Here is a 19953-nt window from a genome sequence, read left to right as displayed (position 1 = left end):
TTGAGGTTTTCATGGCCAAAAGTATTATAGAAAAATTAATCTTCCTTTTTTATGAACACTGTGAACCTGTCTGAAAAATTGGATAATGAAGGAAGTAGCGCAACATGGCATCATACCTCAAAAATAAATCAATCCCAATAACTTCATAATCATGTTCCCATTATTTTGATTAAAAACATATATTTAAAAAAATTATCGATGTCAAACAAGTAACGATTTAAAATTTACCGTCACCGGTTAGAAGGTGTATACATTTTTAAAATTGTTTTGGTAGGTCGTTTCTTGTTTGATTTCGATAAAGTTTTTAAACAAAATAACTGCTTTAATTTACTTTCGATAAGAAAACACATACTCAAAATAATGAACTCTCTCTCTACTTTTCATTATTATTATTATCTAGATCGACTGTTTTTTTATTTTTGTTTTATGAGTCATAACACCACCATGATATTGTACACGAGATTTAAATCATTCTTCTATAATCTATCAAGTATATACATTGATGTTTGTTTTATAATATGCTTTTATCCATTATTTTATAACACTACATATGTATTCTTACTTACCCAATTGGCTACTTTCGATAAGAAAACACATACTCAATATAATGTACCTACTCGCTCTCTACTTATCATTATTGTTATTATATAGATCTATTGTTTTTTTTTTATGAGTCATAATACCACATAATGAGATATACCTATTATAGATATAGACAAATCACACACTTACTTTCACATATTTTTGGTTCCTTGGAACGGGCAATTTGTCTAGTTAGGAACCAATAATTCGACCTGATAAGGTACAATAATCTATAATCACTAAAAATATTTTAATTATATCTTGTATCATATTGTACTGTGTGTAAATCTAAAGGAATAAAAAAATGGCTTATCACGGCCATCTTCACTGAAACCGATTATGGTCAAAATTAAAAATAAAGTTTTCAATTGTATTATTGTTATATTGTGTAAAATTATATAAATAAATAATTATATAATATAGCTTTGAGCTATAAAGCGAAATATTTATATAAACGTTAAAATGAATGTTCATTTGTTTTGTGCCCGATACTCCAAAACTAATGGACTGATTTCGCTGGAAATTTTTAGTATTTAGTGAGTGGTTTGAATGGTAAAATAAGTCGGGGACGACCGAGTAAGACTTAATGCATTATCCCTACAATAAGAACTGGAATAAGAACTCGAATTAAAGTAATTTTTTCAATAGTAACTATGTGGATTTCACAATACTACAAGAAGTAAATGGAAGAAAAAGTCAGGAACGCCAGAGGAAGACACGGCATGATTAAATCAATCAAATACTCATGTTTAGTAAAATGTGGCGTACGTGAAGAACGAAGAAAGGGGTGTAAGGAGAATGTATGACGTGGAAGCGAATGGGAGAAGAATCTGAGGATGCGGGTAAACTTTTTTAATTCTTAACAATAACATTATTTCCAATTTTCCGGTACACTAGAATTCACAACACCAAAACTTACTCCAAACCATTCATAACCCCGGGTAAACGTCAGCTAGTAATAAATAAGGAATTCAGAGTCCAAATAAAATATCAAACAAGTAAAAGTAAAAAAAAAAATGAAAAAAAAACTCAAAAACATTCGAAGACAACGCCCAATAAAAGCAACATTTTATATACGAGTAATTTAAGGCGGTATTGGTCTCAATGGTAATATTTGCACTCCCCAATTGTTTTCCGAAGAATCGCATTACAAAACACTACAAAGCAATTCGAAGCAAATGAAATCGATACTCCTTCGGGTAAATAAACGTAGAAGTTATTTTGAATTTCGAAGATAAAACCGAAATTATCTAGAATTGGAAATCGATTAGAATTTCAAAAAACAAAAATCCGAATCATTTTATACAGTGAGAAGGATCGAACTCGAAAAAAACACTTTTTAAAACAACAAAACGTTTTAATTAAATCGTAATCATGTTTAAACACTTGTTTGTAATCAGGGGGCGTCGCTATTGCAGATTTAGTGGAAATCTTTTCACATCCATTGGAACATACTTTTCATTGTTTTAATTTTTTGTAGAAATCTTTTAGTTGAAAATATGAAACAAACAATAATAATATATAGTGTCTTGTCGAAAATTTTCACGTTTAAAAACATATTTAAAAACTCCGTAAAAACTCCCAAGAGTACGAGATACTTTCAGTATGTTTTCCTGGTGTAAAACCACCATGCAGAATTGAAACGTTGCTTGAAATGGCTTTGGCCGTGTTTGGTGACCAAATCTGAATAGCCAGGTACTTCCTTACCTTCCTCTCCCCATTTCCTACTCCTCTGTATTACCTTCAGCCTCGCAACATACCCCAATTAGGGATGCCAAAGTCTCACTGGCTCCAGGCGGTTGGGAACAGTTGAGATTCTTGTGCAGTTTCACATAAAACAAAATAATGATGGAAATGATTTAAAAACTTGAAAATACTTGCGTTGTGCCATAAATTACATAAGATGGAATGCTGTGCAAATTTTATCAAGTCGGAGCTCATTTTGAGTTATTGTTGCTTCAGCGCAAAGTTCTTTTTAATGTTTTTATACTTAAAATATTATTCTCTCTTGTACAATAGATTTTTAAGTCTGTCATATTGTTAATTACAACATTTTACAATAAAAATTCAAGCTATTCATTCAGTTTTTACAGAATTTAAAAAAAATTACGATGCCGGAGCTCAACTAGAAACTTATCTAGAGTAAAAAAATAAAACGATCGAGAATTATTAACTAGACAAACAGATCTTCTACTTTAAAGATAAGTACGTAAAATGATATATCGAAACAATTTTAAACATATTTTATTTTTTGACCGTGACCGGTGTAGCTTTGAAGATGGCTATAATAAGTCGAAACGGTCAAAAAATAAAATAAGTGTATTATATATATTTTTTAATTAAAATTATTGCTTCAACATAACATTGTAATGTAATTCCACCACGAATTGTCAGTATCCAAAATAGAGATTTTAAGTACGTATGCTTTGAAACTATCGCAAATAATGTCATCTCTGTGTTCCAATCTTCCAATTTCCAGGAGTTCCAACACGTTCCAGATGGCGGATAGACAAATTATTTGTAAAGTTTTGGAATAATAAATAATCGTTTCAATGCTTTTAGGAATCTTTTCAGTAATTTCAGACGTTGGTGTTGGTTTTACCATTGGTTCATTGTCTGTGGCAATTCGGAGCCAAGTCGGAATATTAAGTTGGGGAATCAGAATAAATGGTGGGTATTGTTTTGTGGGGGGTCTTGTGAGAAAGATAGCAAAGTGGGTGTGGGGGAAGACAGCAAATATCGTAGAAAGTTGACAGGATATTATTTGTTATTTACTAAGGGATGTAATATTCTCGGAATCCATTTGTGCGGATTCCGGTTTCTTTTGAATGTTGAACTCTGTTGTATATTATAAGCATTATGAATGAGAATAGATGGTCAATATCGTTGTAGTTTGGTGAATAAGAAGCTCGATTGGCAGTCGAAAGGATCTAGTTCGATTTTCACAGCGGATTTCGACTCCTTATCACTCTTTTATCATTGTTTTTTTCGAAAAGAAAAAGAAATGTATAGCACTATAATAAATGTACATAAATAGAACTTAACACAAAAATATTTTGTTTTGAAATCGCAAAAAATGCTGTTGCAATACTGTAAATAGCAGAATTTAAAAAAATCATCTATCTATCTGTACATTATGTAGAAGATTATCCCGGTGTGGGTTTGTTTTTAAACAAATCTACAGTTTTATTCAGAGATTAATTTAATTTAACCTGACCTTCGAAACAGGAGTCTAAGCAATAAAACGACCAATTTGTCCCAACTTTGACCTCTAGGGTTATGAGATAAAGCTATTCCTTCTGGCCCAATACAAACATTAATTTTTATGTCCATTTCCATCACGAGCTACGAAGCTTTTAAATATCAAATTAATTGCCGAAATCTGAGCGAAGTAAAAGGAAGATATTAAATTACTCAAATGATATTTTAATTAATTTATAATAATTGATTCCTTCATAAGCGCAAACGTTAAGTTCACCTAGCCTTGAAAAATCTACCAGGAATGCAGAAATGCAATGAGATTTTTCACGGTTTACTAAATCAGCCGAGAATCCAAATCCGCATCGTGGGAAACCGAGACAGTTTGAAGTAGTATTTTATCCTTTCTTTTCTGCGCTCCGGGAAATTGAGACTTGAGAAAGAAGAAGTTGAACAAAATATTAACCCCCGGTTTGCCAAATCCATTCATTGTATGTACAATATGACTCTTATGGAATTGGATGGCACTGAACTCAATTATATGTATATTTTCGTAATGAACACATACATATTTTGAATTTTAAAAATGGTTGTCTGTACCTAAATGTATTTTATGTACGATAATTGTTTGTAACAATTTTTATGAGTTACAACAGGTAAAGTGGTATGTCCTCTTCTTGTCAAGTAAATGGACTCTAAACAAAAAGTTATAGATGTAAATAAAGCAAGGCTAACAATCCACTAAAAGATTTGTTACCAATCCTGACATATGGCAGTAAGACGTGGAGGAAGAAGGATTAAATACATTGAAAACACTGAACACATTGGGTTTGAGATTCCGTGGTATGAGAAGACGTAGAAGAGGAAGAATTAAATACATTGAAAACACTGAATACATTGTGTATGAGATCCCTGAGGCGCACATGTGAACACATCCGAAAGATTATACTGTCAATATAAGCGTGAGATTTGGAGATGTAGAGTGGGTGCACCGGAAAAGAGTGTAAGAAGAACAATATCGATCACAGTCGATCGAATCAAATGCTTTGTCAAGAGTCGAAATAAACTTTGTCAAGAGTCGAAATAAGTCAGAAAATATAAAATAAGAAGATTAGATATGTTATAAGACGATATAAGAATACAGGTGAAGAAGGAATGCAAATAAGACGAGATTTTATAGGGATTATTTTTTTGGTTGACTATGCCTTGTTCGCTTCCTCCTTCTTTAGCCAATGTTTTGGACAGCATTACTGGGGCAAATCTGTAGATTGTGGTGAAGTATGTGCTTATATACGCAGAAGTGTATATTAAAATTTATTTACGAGTTTGTAAACTCGACCGACCGGACAAATCGGCAATTGCAGAGCACTTGATTGAAATCGGCCATTAATGTGGATTTGTGAATATTGTGCAAAACGCCCACTTACGGAGGCAATTGAAATCCACAAAACACCCGTAAATATTAATATGGACAGCAGCAATAGGCTGAGCCTAATAGTTCTTGCATAAGAAATGACTTGCTACACCATAACTAAACGCAGAAAACCATATTAACAGGATTAACACTTGCAACACGACATCGACACTAAACACTTTTGATCATAAAAATCTCAAATTAAACGATTGGTAGATTGAATATATATATGATGAATTCATTCCTATAAGTAATAAAATATTTTTATTGCGAAAATCTCATGTAATTACAGAATTGGCGGCAAGAGTTTTGATTGATATTGAAGAAATAAATTTATCTACCAATAACAGAAAACTGGTCTTTCTACAATCTATTTATTTGTGTGAAGGAAAATATGAATTCTGTTTCGATGGATAAATTTCATTCCATTGCAATGGTTTCAGAGTTGGATATTGACTTTCTATTTGTGGAGACAGAATTCTAAAAATAAAATCAAAGGTTTATTGATATTGAAAAATATCTCTGTGAAGAGTTGAGCGGACAAAACTTCTAAAATGTGTCCAAATGAAGGTAGTATAGATAGTGAGATATCTGAGAGAATGAGAAAAGACAAGTTAACACACAATCCACTCGAGCGATTGAGATTTCCGGGCGTTCGGTTTTGGATTCGACCGCGCTTGTTCAAAAAATTAAAGCACAGAATATAATTATTAATACGGAAATAGTTAAACCTACTTACTGTGGTTTAAGATCCCACATTTCAAATTTATACTGACACATAACATACTTCCCTTGAACATTTTAAGATTTTAAAAGCTTTAAATATGTTATTATTGAAGAAAATCTTCATTCAGTTCTTCAGAGTTGAAAAGTAATATATGAAATTTCCTCGATAAAAGACCCAAAGTACGCTCCGAAAATTATAAAAAACTCATTTGTTTTTATTATTCTATTATTTAACATGTTTTAAGTATGGAAAAATTCACAGTGTGTCGGTAAATATTGAATAACCCACAAAATATTTACTAATAAAGTATTTTTTTATATGTCGAGAGATTATGCTTTATTTTAAATATGTATTAAATATTTTCAAAACACTCGCTTCCGCCTATTCACTATAATAGTTTTTATATTAACGCGCTCCCTCTACCATTCGTATTTAAATATCTCCCTTTCAAAGCATATGTAGTAACCTTCTTCAACTTACCTTAAAGCCGACGAACCAAAATTATATTTAATAAATACTGCATAATATTTTATAATATGGTTCAACTTCGAGGGCGCTGGTAGGTCAGAAAAGAAAAAAAGCGTGGGTTCTGTACTAGCGATGGTACGATCATGACTCGTTTTATTAAGAGCGGGAGCCATGGTACCAGATCAATATATTTGTACGGCTCAAAGAGTCGAATCAATTGAACGGATGCCGTGAGTTCAGAGCGTATGAGCAATGAGAATACTGTGCTCATCCGATACGACTCGCCTGATACTGCTACCCGGTACCGCCTCCCTGTACGACTCCTTCTGAACGGCTACCCCGATACGCGGCTCCCAGCTTCCAGCGTATGAAAGATCCTACGACTCTTGGTACCGGTACGCCGCCTCGTACCACGAGAAAAATAAGATGCTAGGCAGTTAGTAGGTGTAGGTACATATGTCCAAGTCCAAACTTAGGACTGTCAGACAACATAGTAAACTCTTCAATTGAACCATACCGGGAGTCGTACTAATGCGGCTCATCAAAAAGAGCTATCTCAATTGTGCGGCTCGCTCATGAACGACTCATCGCTATTCTGTACTCCATAGGCCTTCTTGATTCTATCAGAAGGTAGCAGATGGTCGGGAATTTAGTTTGACGTCCTATATTTTGTTTCCAAATGCCTTAGTGTTTTCGTTTTGCGTGTCGTAAATCCGCCTGGCTTTGTTTGTTATTTACTTGTTAGTGTGTAGGCCGGCTAAAGTTGTAGTGTTGGGGGTGTTGTTGGTATGTGGTATGAATGACGTCAACTGTTTGTACCATTGCCCAATGCCCACGCGTTCCGATGACGAGATTGGAAAGGATATTTTACCAAATTTCAATATATTATATAATATATAAAACTAGCTAAAGGACCAGGCGTTTCCTTAACTTTAAACACAGTTTTTTCGAAATCAGATGTAAACAGTAATTTTCTTCTTATTTTGAACGTCAAGTTCAATTTTCAGCATCAATGTAATGTTGTAAGAGGTGAGGTGGTTTGTCGAAATCTATTCTGCGCAGTGACCTACTTCCTAATTTATTCATTGCATGGTTTATTACAGTTATTGATAATTTTTCGACTACCATGCTCGGCAAATGCCCGTAGGTCGATTATATATAAAGTACATTACACATAATTTAAATGAATGTATCAAATATAAAATGTAGAAGAATTCAAAAGAAATATAAAGAAGTAGATATACAATCTAAAAGAAGATAAGGAGTTTATAATTAAAAAGAATATAAGACGTTTATAATTTAAAAAAAATCAAAGCAAGGAAGGATCAAGTGTGGAAAATGTCATCAATCTCGAATTTCGGAATAAAACTGTAGATTTTTATAAAAATCAGACCCACGACGCACGCTTTACACACTCTTACTTACTTATTTATATAAATAGATAGAAATAGTAAATAAAATATATACCCTAATTGAGGATGCTATAGTCTCACTGGCTCTAGATGGTATGGAGCAGTTGTGACACTTGTGCGGTTTCCCATTAAAAAAGAATTCAACACTCCTCTTTCTAAATCTTTGTCTTATTGAATAATCTAAAAAAATGAAATAAACAGCGTGGCGTGGTAAATCTCTTCATTGTTCAAACATTTGAATGGATAGTTTACACCTCAATAACGCGTGATTGAAAAGATATTGCCAGCCGAAGGTTATTTGCATTGGCCAAAACTATCCAGAGAGAAGAGTTTTTGCAGCTCAGATAAACAGATTTAAGGTAAACAGATATTGTTTTATAAAGAGATGAGCTTGAGTGCTCGGTCAGAATCATGTTAGTTTAGTTTCAATAATAATCAAAGAGCTCTTACAAATTACGATTTACGAATTATTAGCACCGCCCGCCAATAAAATTCACCAACGAATTTTAAATTCTCCCGCCCAACTCAAGTATTTATAGAAATAACTCAAAGAGACGATTAGCTTTATTATCAAATTCTATACAGGTTTTACGTAAAATTCCAGTACTTGCGTATTTCGTATGAACCTTTGTCAAATAATGAACCTAACCTAACCTAAGCTTGTGACGTATAAATAGTGAACATTTTCCGTATATCCCAGCCACTCTTCAACACGGAGACTTCTTACAAGATGTACACGCACATGACGCACACGCTTTGTGGAACTCACTTATTCTACAATCATCACACTTTGGTTATTCCTCTGCCAGTTCTTTGGTTTATTTTCTTTATACACTACCTTAAGCGCATTGTTTGTAGCATACATTTTTGCCCCGCCTGTCTCACTAGGAGAAGTACTAAGTGATCGTGTCAAGACCACGTTACTTCTATATATCAGGGTTCATATCAGAACTCCATTATGGACTGTTGTTCAGCTCCCTTTGAAAATCTTTTATTGGAAATTACGTCATATGTTATATTCAGTCCTCCAAATTGAAATTCCTTCAGTTCATATCCTGTTCAACTTCAAACATACGTCCTAAGTATACAAACTCAGGCATTCGCTCCGAAGAATTTAATGTTAACTTTATCACGCGGTGTTTTCGTATAGGTACTCTCTTTCTGCATACATTCTAACATAAAATTCTTTAATCCTTGATTCGAGAGACTGCAGATCTTTCATGCTGTTAGAAATAACCACCGAATCATCGGCATATAATATGCGGCAACACACTTTCAAAGTACACACAAAGCTTCTTTACAAAATACACAGAGCGCTATTAGAGTTTATCTAAACAGCACAAACTTAGGACTATGTGTTTTAAAGCATCTCTACAAACTTTCAACAGAGAGGCCCTTACCAAACATCACAGCATTTGGTTTTGCTTGTGACTTTTATGTGTATACCGCACACGAGTACCAACTGTCCCAACCGTCTGGAGCTATTGAGACTACGGCTGCCCCAACAATTGTGATATATAACGAGACTGTAGGTAGTGGAGAAGGATGGGTGAAGTACCTGACTATTTAAATCTAGTAACCAAACACGGCTAAACGACTTTTCAAGCAACGTTTCAATTCTGATTGGTGGTCTTTCAACAAGGCGATATTAAGGGCATCCTTTACTCTGGAACTTTCCACAAACATGCACAAGCATTTTTCATTTTTTATTAATTAATTGTGAAATGACAAAAATCAATCGAATCAAATTGGCGGGACTTGAACCCGTTACCCCCGGATTCAACGATCGTTACCACTAAACCACAGTAGCCGTCAATACATACAGATAGATTTATAAATGAACATCAACAGCTGCATCAGACTTGACTAATGCACAGCAAAATAGATCAATCTAATCCCAAGTATTATTAGAGCAAGGTCAGGAAAAGTACATAATCCTTCAATATTTATTGGACATGTAGCACAAGAAAATGAGATTATCAGCTAAGTTCTGGGCAAGAAGCACAAGTGTTTTTTTCCATTTACCCTTGCTGTCACCTTGAAGACGGCGATATTAATATAGGTATATCTATTACTGAAAATAGTAAATTTCAACAAAGTGATAAATTGACGATAATAAAAACAAGAAGACTTCGTTAAAAAATAATAAACTTGTAAATAACCGAATTAAATTGTATCTCTGACGATTTAAAAAAATTATAGTTAAGTAATGTGTATTGTTTCAACGTCTTTTTAAAATGATTGTCTCTATTTTTTAAAATGCATTTGACAAATTTTCAAAAACAACATTTTTTCAAAACTGGCAAACAGATTAACATTTTTTGATATTATTAGAGTTTTTTTAATTCAATAATTATATACAATAATATATATTATTATACTTTTTTCCTTCTTTGGTCATAAAAAAAATGGGTGTGTCAAGCCTACGCAAGACAGAAGTGAAACTTCTAGTATTCTTCTCTCTCTCTCTTTTCATTTCATTCTCTCTTTTTTTCTGTCTATTGACATATTTATAAGTAGCATGTGATAAAAAAAATTAAAAGTTATAAAAAAAGAAAAAAAAAATTAGTTAAAGCGGGGATCGAACCTCGGTTCTTCACGACCACAGTCGTGCGCTCTGCCTGTAGACAGCGAAGATGAGTTAGGAGAGTGAGTTAAACTAGGTATATAATATTAGCTAGGCTCCTATAGCGAAATGATCCCGTTTTTTCGTCACGGTCATGAGTCGGTTTTACTCCGGTCCTCGAAATTGCATGACGCGCGTAAAGAAGTTTCACTTCAAAAAATTCCTGCAAAGTTATGGATGTAATTACGATCTTTTTCAAGCGCGTATGTAATGATTATTTTTATCAACGTCGCATACACCTTGCTAATGTTTTCAGTATTATTAGGGCTTTTTTATACTAATTTTCATATATTTATTGGCAGGTAGAATAGAAATTAATATTGTTTAGCGTTTGCCAACGACCATACCATGTTGAACACACCGGTTCTCGTCCGATCACCGAAGTTAAGCAACATTGGGCGCGGTCAGTACTTGGATGGGTGACCGCTTGGGAACACCGCGTGCCGTTGGCCCATTTTTTATGGTAATTTTATGTTTTTTTTTATTTTTTTATCGTTACTATCATTAATAATATCATAAAATTCTTTAACTTTTCAAGTATGCTACAGGCCTAAAATATTACTTAGTGGATTGATATTATGGTCAACCATTGAAAAAAAAAATTCCTGCAAAGTTATGGATGTAATTACGATCTTTTTCAAGCGCGTATGTAATGATTATTTTTATCAACGTCGCACACACCTTGCTAATGTTTTCAGTATTATTAGGGCTTTTTTATACTAATTTTCATATATTTATTGGCAGGTAGAATAGAAATTAATATTGTTTAGCGTTTGCCAACGACCATACCATGTTGAACACACCGGTTCTCGTCCGATCACCGAAGTTAAGCAACATTGGGCGCGGTCAGTACTTGGATGGGTGACCGCTTGGGAACACCGCGTGCCGTTGGCCCATTTTTTATGGTAATTTCATGTTTTTTTTATTTTTTTATCGTTACTATCATTAATAATATCATAAAATTCTTTAACTTTTCAAGTATGCTACAGGCCTAAAATATTACTTAGTGGATTGATATTATGGTCAACCATTGAAAAAAAAAATGGGTGTGTCAAGCCTACGCAAGACAGAAGTGAAACTTCTAGTATTCTTCTCTCTCTCTCTTTTCATTTCATTCTCTCTTTTTTTCTGTCTATTGACATATTTATAAGTAGCATGTGATAAAAAAAATTAAAAGTTATAAAAAAAGAAAAAAAAAATTAGTTAAAGCGGGGATCGAACCTCGGTTCTTCACGACCACAGTCGTGCGCTCTGCCTGTAGACAGCGAAGATGAGTTAGGAGAGTGAGTTAAACTAGGTATATAATATTAGCTAGGCTCCTATAGCGAAATGATCCCGTTTTTTCGTCACGGTCATGAGTCGGTTTTACTCCGGTCCTCGAAATTGCATGACGCGCGTAAAGAAGTTTCACTTCAAAAAATTCCTGCAAAGTTATGGATGTAATTACGATCTTTTTCAAGCGCGTATGTAATGATTATTTTTATCAACGTCGCATACACCTTGCTAATGTTTTCAGTATTATTAGGGCTTTTTTATACTAATTTTCATATATTTATTGGCAGGTAGAATAGAAATTAATATTGTTTAGCGTTTGCCAACGACCATACCATGTTGAACACACCGGTTCTCGTCCGATCACCGAAGTTAAGCAACATTGGGCGCGGTCAGTACTTGGATGGGTGACCGCTTGGGAACACCGCGTGCCGTTGGCCCATTTTTTATGGTAATTTTATGTTTTTTTTTATTTTTTTATCGTTACTATCATTAATAATATCATAAAATTCTTTAACTTTTCAAGTATGCTACAGGCCTAAAATATTACTTAGTGGATTGATATTATGGTCAACCATTGAAAAAAAAAATTCCTGCAAAGTTATGGATGTAATTACGATCTTTTTCAAGCGCGTATGTAATGATTATTTTTATCAACGTCGCACACACCTTGCTAATGTTTTCAGTATTATTAGGGCTTTTTGAAGTGAAACTTCTTTACCCGCGTCATGCAATTTCGAGGACCGGAGTAAAACGAACTCATGACCGAAACGAAAATGCGGGACCGATTAAAGTTCATTTGATCTAGTCAAAGTTTTGAAGTAAAATATAAATGCTTCTTAGCTCATCTCGACAACTGGCGTTAGTGGTGTAATGGTCAGCGTAGTTGCTTTCCAAGCAGTTGATCCGAGTTCGATTCTCGGCCATCGCACATTATTTTTTTGTTTTTAACGCCTTTTTTTTTTTCAATGGTTGACCATAATATCAATCCACTAAGTAATATTTTAGGCCTGTAGCATACTTGAAAAGTTAAAGAATGATATAAGATTGTTTATGATGTTAACGATAAAAAAATAATCAATCCACTAAGTAATATTTTAGGCCTGTAGCATACTTGAAAAGTTAAAGAATTTTATGATATTATTAATGATAGTAACGATAAAAAAATAAAAAAAAACATAAAATTACCATAAAAAATGGGCCAACGGCACGCGGTGTTCCCAAGCGGTCACCCATCCAAGTACTGACCGCGCCCAATGTTGCTTAACTTCGGTGATCGGACGAGAACCGGTGTGTTCAACATGGTATGGTCGTTGGCAAACGCTAAACAATATTAATTTCTATTCTACCTGCCAATAAATATATGAAAATTAGTATAAAAAAGCCCTAATAATACTGAAAACATTAGCAAGGTGTGTGCGACGTTGATAAAAATAATCATTACATACGCGCTTGAAAAAGATCGTAATTACATCCATAACTTTGCAGGAATTTTTTGAAGTGAAACTTCTTTACCCGCGTCATGCAATTTCGAGGACTGGAGTAAAACGAACTCATGACCGAAACGAAAATGCGGGACCGATTAAAGTTCATTTGATCTAGTCAAAGTTTTGAAGTAAAATATAAATGCTTCTTAGCTCATCTCGACAACTGGCGTTAGTGGTGTAATGGTCAGCGTAGTTGCTTTCCAAGCAGTTGATCCGAGTTCGATTCTCGGCCATCGCACATTATTTTTTTGTTTTTAACGCCTTTTTTTTTTTCAATGGTTGACCATAATATCAATCCACTAAGTAATATTTTAGGCCTGTAGCATACTTGAAAAGTTAAAGAATGATATAAGATTGTTTATGATGTTAACGATAAAAAAATAATCAATCCACTAAGTAATATTTTAGGCCTGTAGCATACTTGAAAAGTTAAAGAATTTTATGATATTATTAATGATAGTAACGATAAAAAAATAAAAAAAAACATAAAATTACCATAAAAAATGGGCCAACGGCACGCGGTGTTCCCAAGCGGTCACCCATCCAAGTACTGACCGCGCCCAATGTTGCTTAACTTCGGTGATCGGACGAGAACCGGTGTGTTCAACATGGTATGGTCGTTGGCAAACGCTAAACAATATTAATTTCTATTCTACCTGCCAATAAATATATGAAAATTAGTATAAAAAAGCCCTAATAATACTGAAAACATTAGCAAGGTGTGTGCGACGTTGATAAAAATAATCATTACATACGCGCTTGAAAAAGATCGTAATTACATCCATAACTTTGCAGGAATTTTTTTTTTCAATGGTTGACCATAATATCAATCCACTAAGTAATATTTTAGGCCTGTAGCATACTTGAAAAGTTAAAGAATTTTATGATATTATTAATGATAGTAACGATAAAAAAATAAAAAAAACATGAAATTACCATAAAAAATGGGCCAACGGCACGCGGTGTTCCCAAGCGGTCACCCATCCAAGTACTGACCGCGCCCAATGTTGCTTAACTTCGGTGATCGGACGAGAACCGGTGTGTTCAACATGGTATGGTCGTTGGCAAACGCTAAACAATATTAATTTCTATTCTACCTGCCAATAAATATATGAAAATTAGTATAAAAAAGCCCTAATAATACTGAAAACATTAGCAAGGTGTGTGCGACGTTGATAAAAATAATCATTACATACGCGCTTGAAAAAGATCGTAATTACATCCATAACTTTGCAGGAATTTTTTTTTTCAATGGTTGACCATAATATCAATCCACTAAGTAATATTTTAGGCCTGTAGCATACTTGAAAAGTTAAAGAATTTTATGATATTATTAATGATAGTAACGATAAAAAAATAAAAAAAAACATAAAATTACCATAAAAAATGGGCCAACGGCACGCGGTGTTCCCAAGCGGTCACCCATCCAAGTACTGACCGCGCCCAATGTTGCTTAACTTCGGTGATCGGACGAGAACCGGTGTGTTCAACATGGTATGGTCGTTGGCAAACGCTAAACAATATTAATTTCTATTCTACCTGCCAATAAATATATGAAAATTAGTATAAAAAAGCCCTAATAATACTGAAAACATTAGCAAGGTGTATGCGACGTTGATAAAAATAATCATTACATACGCGCTTGAAAAAGATCGTAATTACATCCATAACTTTGCAGGAATTTTTTGAAGTGAAACTTCTTTACGCGCGTCATGCAATTTCGAGGACCGGAGTAAAACCGACTCATGACCGTGACGAAAAAACGGGATCATTTCGCTATAGGAGCCTAGCTAATATTATATACCTAGTTTAACTCACTCTCCTAACTCATCTTCGCTGTCTACAGGCAGAGCGCACGACTGTGGTCGTGAAGAACCGAGGTTCGATCCCCGCTTTAACTAATTTTTTTTTTCTTTTTTTATAACTTTTAATTTTTTTTATCACATGCTACTTATAAATATGTCAATAGACAGAAAAAAAGAGAGAATGAAATGAAAAGAGAGAGAGAGAAGAATACTAGAAGTTTCACTTCTGTCTTGCGTAGGCTTGACACACCCATTTTTTTATACTAATTTTCATATATTTATTGGCAGGTAGAATAGAAATTAATATTGTTTAGCGTTTGCCAACGACCATACCATGTTGAACACACCGGTTCTCGTCCGATCACCGAAGTTAAGCAACATTGGGCGCGGTCAGTACTTGGATGGGTGACCGCTTGGGAACACCGCGTGCCGTTGGCCCATTTTTTATGGTAATTTCATGTTTTTTTTATTTTTTTATCGTTACTATCATTAATAATATCATAAAATTCTTTAACTTTTCAAGTATGCTACAGGCCTAAAATATTACTTAGTGGATTGATATTATGGTCAACCATTGAAAAAAAAAATTCCTGCAAAGTTATGGATGTAATTACGATCTTTTTCAAGCGCGTATGTAATGATTATTTTTATCAACGTCGCACACACCTTGCTAATGTTTTCAGTATTATTAGGGCTTTTTTATACTAATTTTCATATATTTATTGGCAGGTAGAATAGAAATTAATATTGTTTAGCGTTTGCCAACGACCATACCATGTTGAACACACCGGTTCTCGTCCGATCACCGAAGTTAAGCAACATTGGGCGCGGTCAGTACTTGGATGGGTGACCGCTTGGGAACACCGCGTGCCGTTGGCCCATTTTTTATGGTAATTTTATGTTTTTTTTTATTTTTTTATCGTTACTATCATTAATAATATCATAAAATTCTTTAACTTTTCAAGTATGCTACAGGCCTAAAATATTACTTAGTGGATTGATTATTTTTTTATCGTTAACATCATAAACAATCTTATATCATTCTTTAACTTTTCAAGTATGCTACAGGCCTAAAATATTACTTAGTGGATTGATATTATGGTCAACCATTGAAAAAAAAAAAGGCGTTAAAAACAAAAAAATAATGTGCGATGGCCGAGAATCGAACTCGGATCAACTGCTTGGAAAGCAACTACGCTGACCATTACACCACTAACGCCAGTTGTCGAGATGAGCTAAGAAGCATTTATATTTTACTTCAAAACTTTGACTAGATCAAATGAACTTTAATCGGTCCCGCATTTTCGTTTCGGTCATGAGTTCGTTTTACTCCAGTCCTCGAAATTGCATGACGCGGGTAAAGAAGTTTCACTTCAAAAAATTCCTGCAAAGTTATGGATGTAATTACGATCTTTTTCAAGCGCGTATGTAATGATTATTTTTATCAACGTCGCACACACCTTGCTAATGTTTTCAGTATTATTAGGGCTTTTTTATACTAATTTTCATATATTTATTGGCAGGTAGAATAGAAATTAATATTGTTTAGCGTTTGCCAACGACCATACCATGTTGAACACACCGGTTCTCGTCCGATCACCGAAGTTAAGCAACATTGGGCGCGGTCAGTACTTGGATGGGTGACCGCTTGGGAACACCGCGTGCCGTTGGCCCATTTTTTATGGTAATTTTATGTTTTTTTTTATTTTTTTATCGTTACTATCATTAATAATATCATAAAATTCTTTAACTTTTCAAGTATGCTACAGGCCTAAAATATTACTTAGTGGATTGATTATTTTTTTATCGTTAACATCATAAACAATCTTATATCATTCTTTAACTTTTCAAGTATGCTACAGGCCTAAAATATTACTTAGTGGATTGATATTATGGTCAACCATTGAAAAAAAAAAAGGCGTTAAAAACAAAAAAATAATGTGCGATGGCCGAGAATCGAACTCGGATCAACTGCTTGGAAAGCAACTACGCTGACCATTACACCACTAACGCCAGTTGTCGAGATGAGCTAAGAAGCATTTATATTTTACTTCAAAACTTTGACTAGATCAAATGAACTTTAATCGGTCCCGCATTTTCGTTTCGGTCATGAGTTCGTTTTACTCCGGTCCTCGAAATTGCATGACGCGGGTAAAGAAGTTTCACTTCAATAAATATATCAAATAACATTGGCCTAAGGATGCATCCTTTATGAACTGTGTTGTGAAAATAAAGAATCATTAAGGTATGCAATACTTTGTTCTTCTTATTAAAGGGTTAAAAAATTGCAAGAAATCATTATTTGTAAAAGTGAGAAAATTGCATTTCGAGACGAAGATAAATGAATTCACAATTCACCCAAACAATACACAATCCGAGAACTTTTGCAGCCTAAGAAAACATATTTCAGCTTCGTAATTCAAAACGATTTGTAAAAGTGATAAGTTTAGAGATTTGATCTGAATACTGTTATATTTAGTGTCACTGATGTGTCCATTGATAGACGTTAGAGCTCACCGTTCGAGAGTTTCAAGCGAGACACAAACCTACGTCTTCTACTTTAGAGTTTTAATTAATGATTCCGTTAATAAAATAAAGATGTCATTGTTTCAATACGATTAAAATAACTTAAAACAAGTTAGTTCCTCGCGGTAATTATTTAGGCTATTAAACAGCGAACGTCTTGTTTTATAGACTTTTTAATGGCATTCTGGCAATCATTTCGTTAGAATCTTGGCATAAATTTTGTTTGGTTCTACAAACTATTCCTAGAGTTATGTTGCAGAACTACCTACCTATTCAGTAAGATTTACGCCCATATTACATGAGACAGCCGATTTCTTGGGATCCAGAAAAAAAAGTTTTCTAATAACGTTTCAAGGTCGAGCAATTTTCTGTAATCTAAGTATTTATATGTATTTTCATTCAATTTCTTTTTCCTTCTGTTTTAACTCGAGCGCTTTGCATTTCATCGATCTGTAAATATGTCTGTGTGTTCCGTGTCCTGTCAATACTGTCAAGATGGTAGCCGTGTTGAATGATACCCATTTACTCCACCAGAGTTCGCATGAGCGTAAGGTCTGGTTATTTAAAGATTTTTAAATAACAAGATTTTATAGCGTATATATAAGTCAATACTAACTATCGCATCGTGTCATTAATTTCTTCTCAAAGAGTATGCCAAGTGAGATTCCAGAACCCTGTCATGGAAAATACTAGTGTCTTTATTCGCATTCATACATTGTTACATAGAACAATGTATGAAAGCGAGTAACATAAGAACACAGTAGAAATAAGTTCCATGAGGCTTGTGCGTGATATAATCATGTAGAACTGTGTAAAGAAATGAGAAGGTTTGAAAATAATGAAAGACCGATGTAAAAATAATTAACGAGATTGATAAAAGAACGCTTAGATGATTTGGTCAGGCAGGGCAAATGAATGAAATTAATGCAAGTGTTACGAACAATATTGAGAAACGTACGTTTAAATAGTGTGAAAATATTGTAGATGGAAGAAATGACTGAGTTGGGTTGAATTGGCTTAGGTTAGATGAGGTTAGGTTAGGTTAGGTTTGATGAGGTTGATGGGTTGGGTTTTTTTTTAAGTACATTTTTTTAGTTATAAAATTTATTATTTTACATCTATTCTAAAACAACTATAAAAATATTCCATTACCTACGTACTAATATTTGGACTTCACAACATTGAGACATAACCCACGAAAAACTGCAAGATTTGGCCTCCTTAATATTTAAAGGGTTAGCAAAGAGTATCATTACAGTACACTTTTAAGGGTAAACGTAATGTACGTTATATAATCTATGCGTTCAGAGATGGTGTTAATTTAATTATTTAATGAAAATACACTTTTTGCAAGTAAGGCTTTAAAATATTAAGAGGAATACTTTTTTTGCACCCAAACATACTCAATATGAATAAATAGTTTTGTCCTTATAAAATCCAATTTTTTTCAAGAAAGGCAAATAAATACAATATTGCATCGGTGATTCAATACACCTATGAACGCGTAGATTATAACATACGTTTCGTTTATCCTTAAATTAATATTTTGCAAAAAGAATTCTAGTAATCCGTTATCCCATATAAATCTTCCTTGGCAATAAACGCTAGGATCGGTTCAATGTTTGTTTTACTTCTTTATTGTATTCGCTGATCCGAAAATAGCTTCCAAGGATTTTTTTTCCTATTCACATTACGAATAAAAAACAGTTTCACCGTAAATAAAGAACGACCATCGCTAAAATTATTCCTGATACCTGATAGTTAAAATTCTTACCGTGATTATAGTTTAATGTAAGCATTGTATAAAAAAAATTCAAACTTGTTCCGTATAAAAAATTTAAGGAAATTGAAAAACTTTTTGTAATTGAATTTGATTTTGTAAACTTCGCTTCAATTTTGTAAATAGGTACATTAATTTACATTCCAGATCTGTGGAAGTGGAGAAGGTCCACAAAGTTTTCAAAAAATATTCAGTAAATATATTTTTATAAGAAAATATTTTGTTTTTGAACGTTTATTTAGATGTAACTAACTAACCATCACGCCGTTTCCCCGCAGGGGTAGGCAGAGAGGACGGACCGCCAAACAACTCGGTCTTGGCACACACTTCTAGACACACACTTCTATTTAGATGTAGGTATCCAAAAACATTATACATCTAAAAGGAGATATAAAAAAAATAAAACGAATCCTAGTATAAATTGTAGAAAAAACTATGTTAATTAATTAAAAATAATCTTAGTAAGTATACAAATCATATAACACATTACAAAATTAAAGAACGAAAAGTGCCATGACTTGTAGCTTCCTTTACGACTTTTGGAAGCCTATTAAAATGTTTTGACCTTTATAAACACGATGTTTCGTGTGCATTTTCACGGAACATAATATTAGTTACCAGATATTTAAGGAGCATATTATTTTTAAGACTTAAAT

The 19953-nt window shown here is 33.6% G+C and overlaps 1 protein-coding gene, 1 long non-coding RNA gene and 10 other non-coding genes across 13 annotated transcripts in view; 7 read left to right on the top strand and 5 right to left on the bottom strand.

Annotated features, from left to right (window-relative positions):
* The window catches only part of LOC149411387 (uncharacterized), a 710246-nt gene that overhangs the window by 274773 nt on the left and 415520 nt on the right, over positions 1–19953 (bottom strand). The window lies entirely within an intron of this gene.
* LOC149411389 (uncharacterized) overlaps positions 1–19953 on the top strand; it is a 418027-nt gene that overhangs the window by 140099 nt on the left and 257975 nt on the right. The window lies entirely within an intron of this gene.
* On the top strand, positions 10761–10879 carry LOC149411399 (5S ribosomal RNA). Its single transcript, XR_016304963.1, has one exon. It is a non-coding gene; the product is annotated as a 5S ribosomal RNA (ribosomal RNA).
* Positions 11203–11321, top strand: LOC149411398 (5S ribosomal RNA). Its single transcript, XR_016304962.1, has one exon. It is a non-coding gene; the product is annotated as a 5S ribosomal RNA (ribosomal RNA).
* LOC149411397 (5S ribosomal RNA) lies at positions 12021–12139 on the top strand. Its single transcript, XR_016304960.1, has one exon. It is a non-coding gene; the product is annotated as a 5S ribosomal RNA (ribosomal RNA).
* LOC149411396 (5S ribosomal RNA) lies at positions 12899–13017 on the bottom strand. Its single transcript, XR_016304959.1, has one exon. It is a non-coding gene; the product is annotated as a 5S ribosomal RNA (ribosomal RNA).
* On the bottom strand, positions 13693–13811 carry LOC149411395 (5S ribosomal RNA). The gene has a single exon (XR_016304958.1). It is a non-coding gene; the product is annotated as a 5S ribosomal RNA (ribosomal RNA).
* LOC149411394 (5S ribosomal RNA) lies at positions 14134–14252 on the bottom strand. Its single transcript, XR_016304957.1, has one exon. It is a non-coding gene; the product is annotated as a 5S ribosomal RNA (ribosomal RNA).
* Positions 14576–14694, bottom strand: LOC149411393 (5S ribosomal RNA). The gene has a single exon (XR_016304956.1). It is a non-coding gene; the product is annotated as a 5S ribosomal RNA (ribosomal RNA).
* LOC149411392 (5S ribosomal RNA) lies at positions 15311–15429 on the top strand. Its single transcript, XR_016304955.1, has one exon. It is a non-coding gene; the product is annotated as a 5S ribosomal RNA (ribosomal RNA).
* On the top strand, positions 15752–15870 carry LOC149411391 (5S ribosomal RNA). Its single transcript, XR_016304954.1, has one exon. It is a non-coding gene; the product is annotated as a 5S ribosomal RNA (ribosomal RNA).
* On the top strand, positions 16546–16664 carry LOC149411390 (5S ribosomal RNA). Its single transcript, XR_016304953.1, has one exon. It is a non-coding gene; the product is annotated as a 5S ribosomal RNA (ribosomal RNA).

The sequence above is a fragment of the Hesperophylax consimilis genome, chromosome 26, assembly GCF_061612785.1.
Source record: "Hesperophylax consimilis isolate HC1 chromosome 26, BYU_Hcon_1.0, whole genome shotgun sequence".
Classification (NCBI taxonomy): Eukaryota; Metazoa; Arthropoda; class Insecta; order Trichoptera; family Limnephilidae; genus Hesperophylax; species Hesperophylax consimilis.
This window is presented reverse-complemented; position numbering and strand designations above follow the sequence as displayed.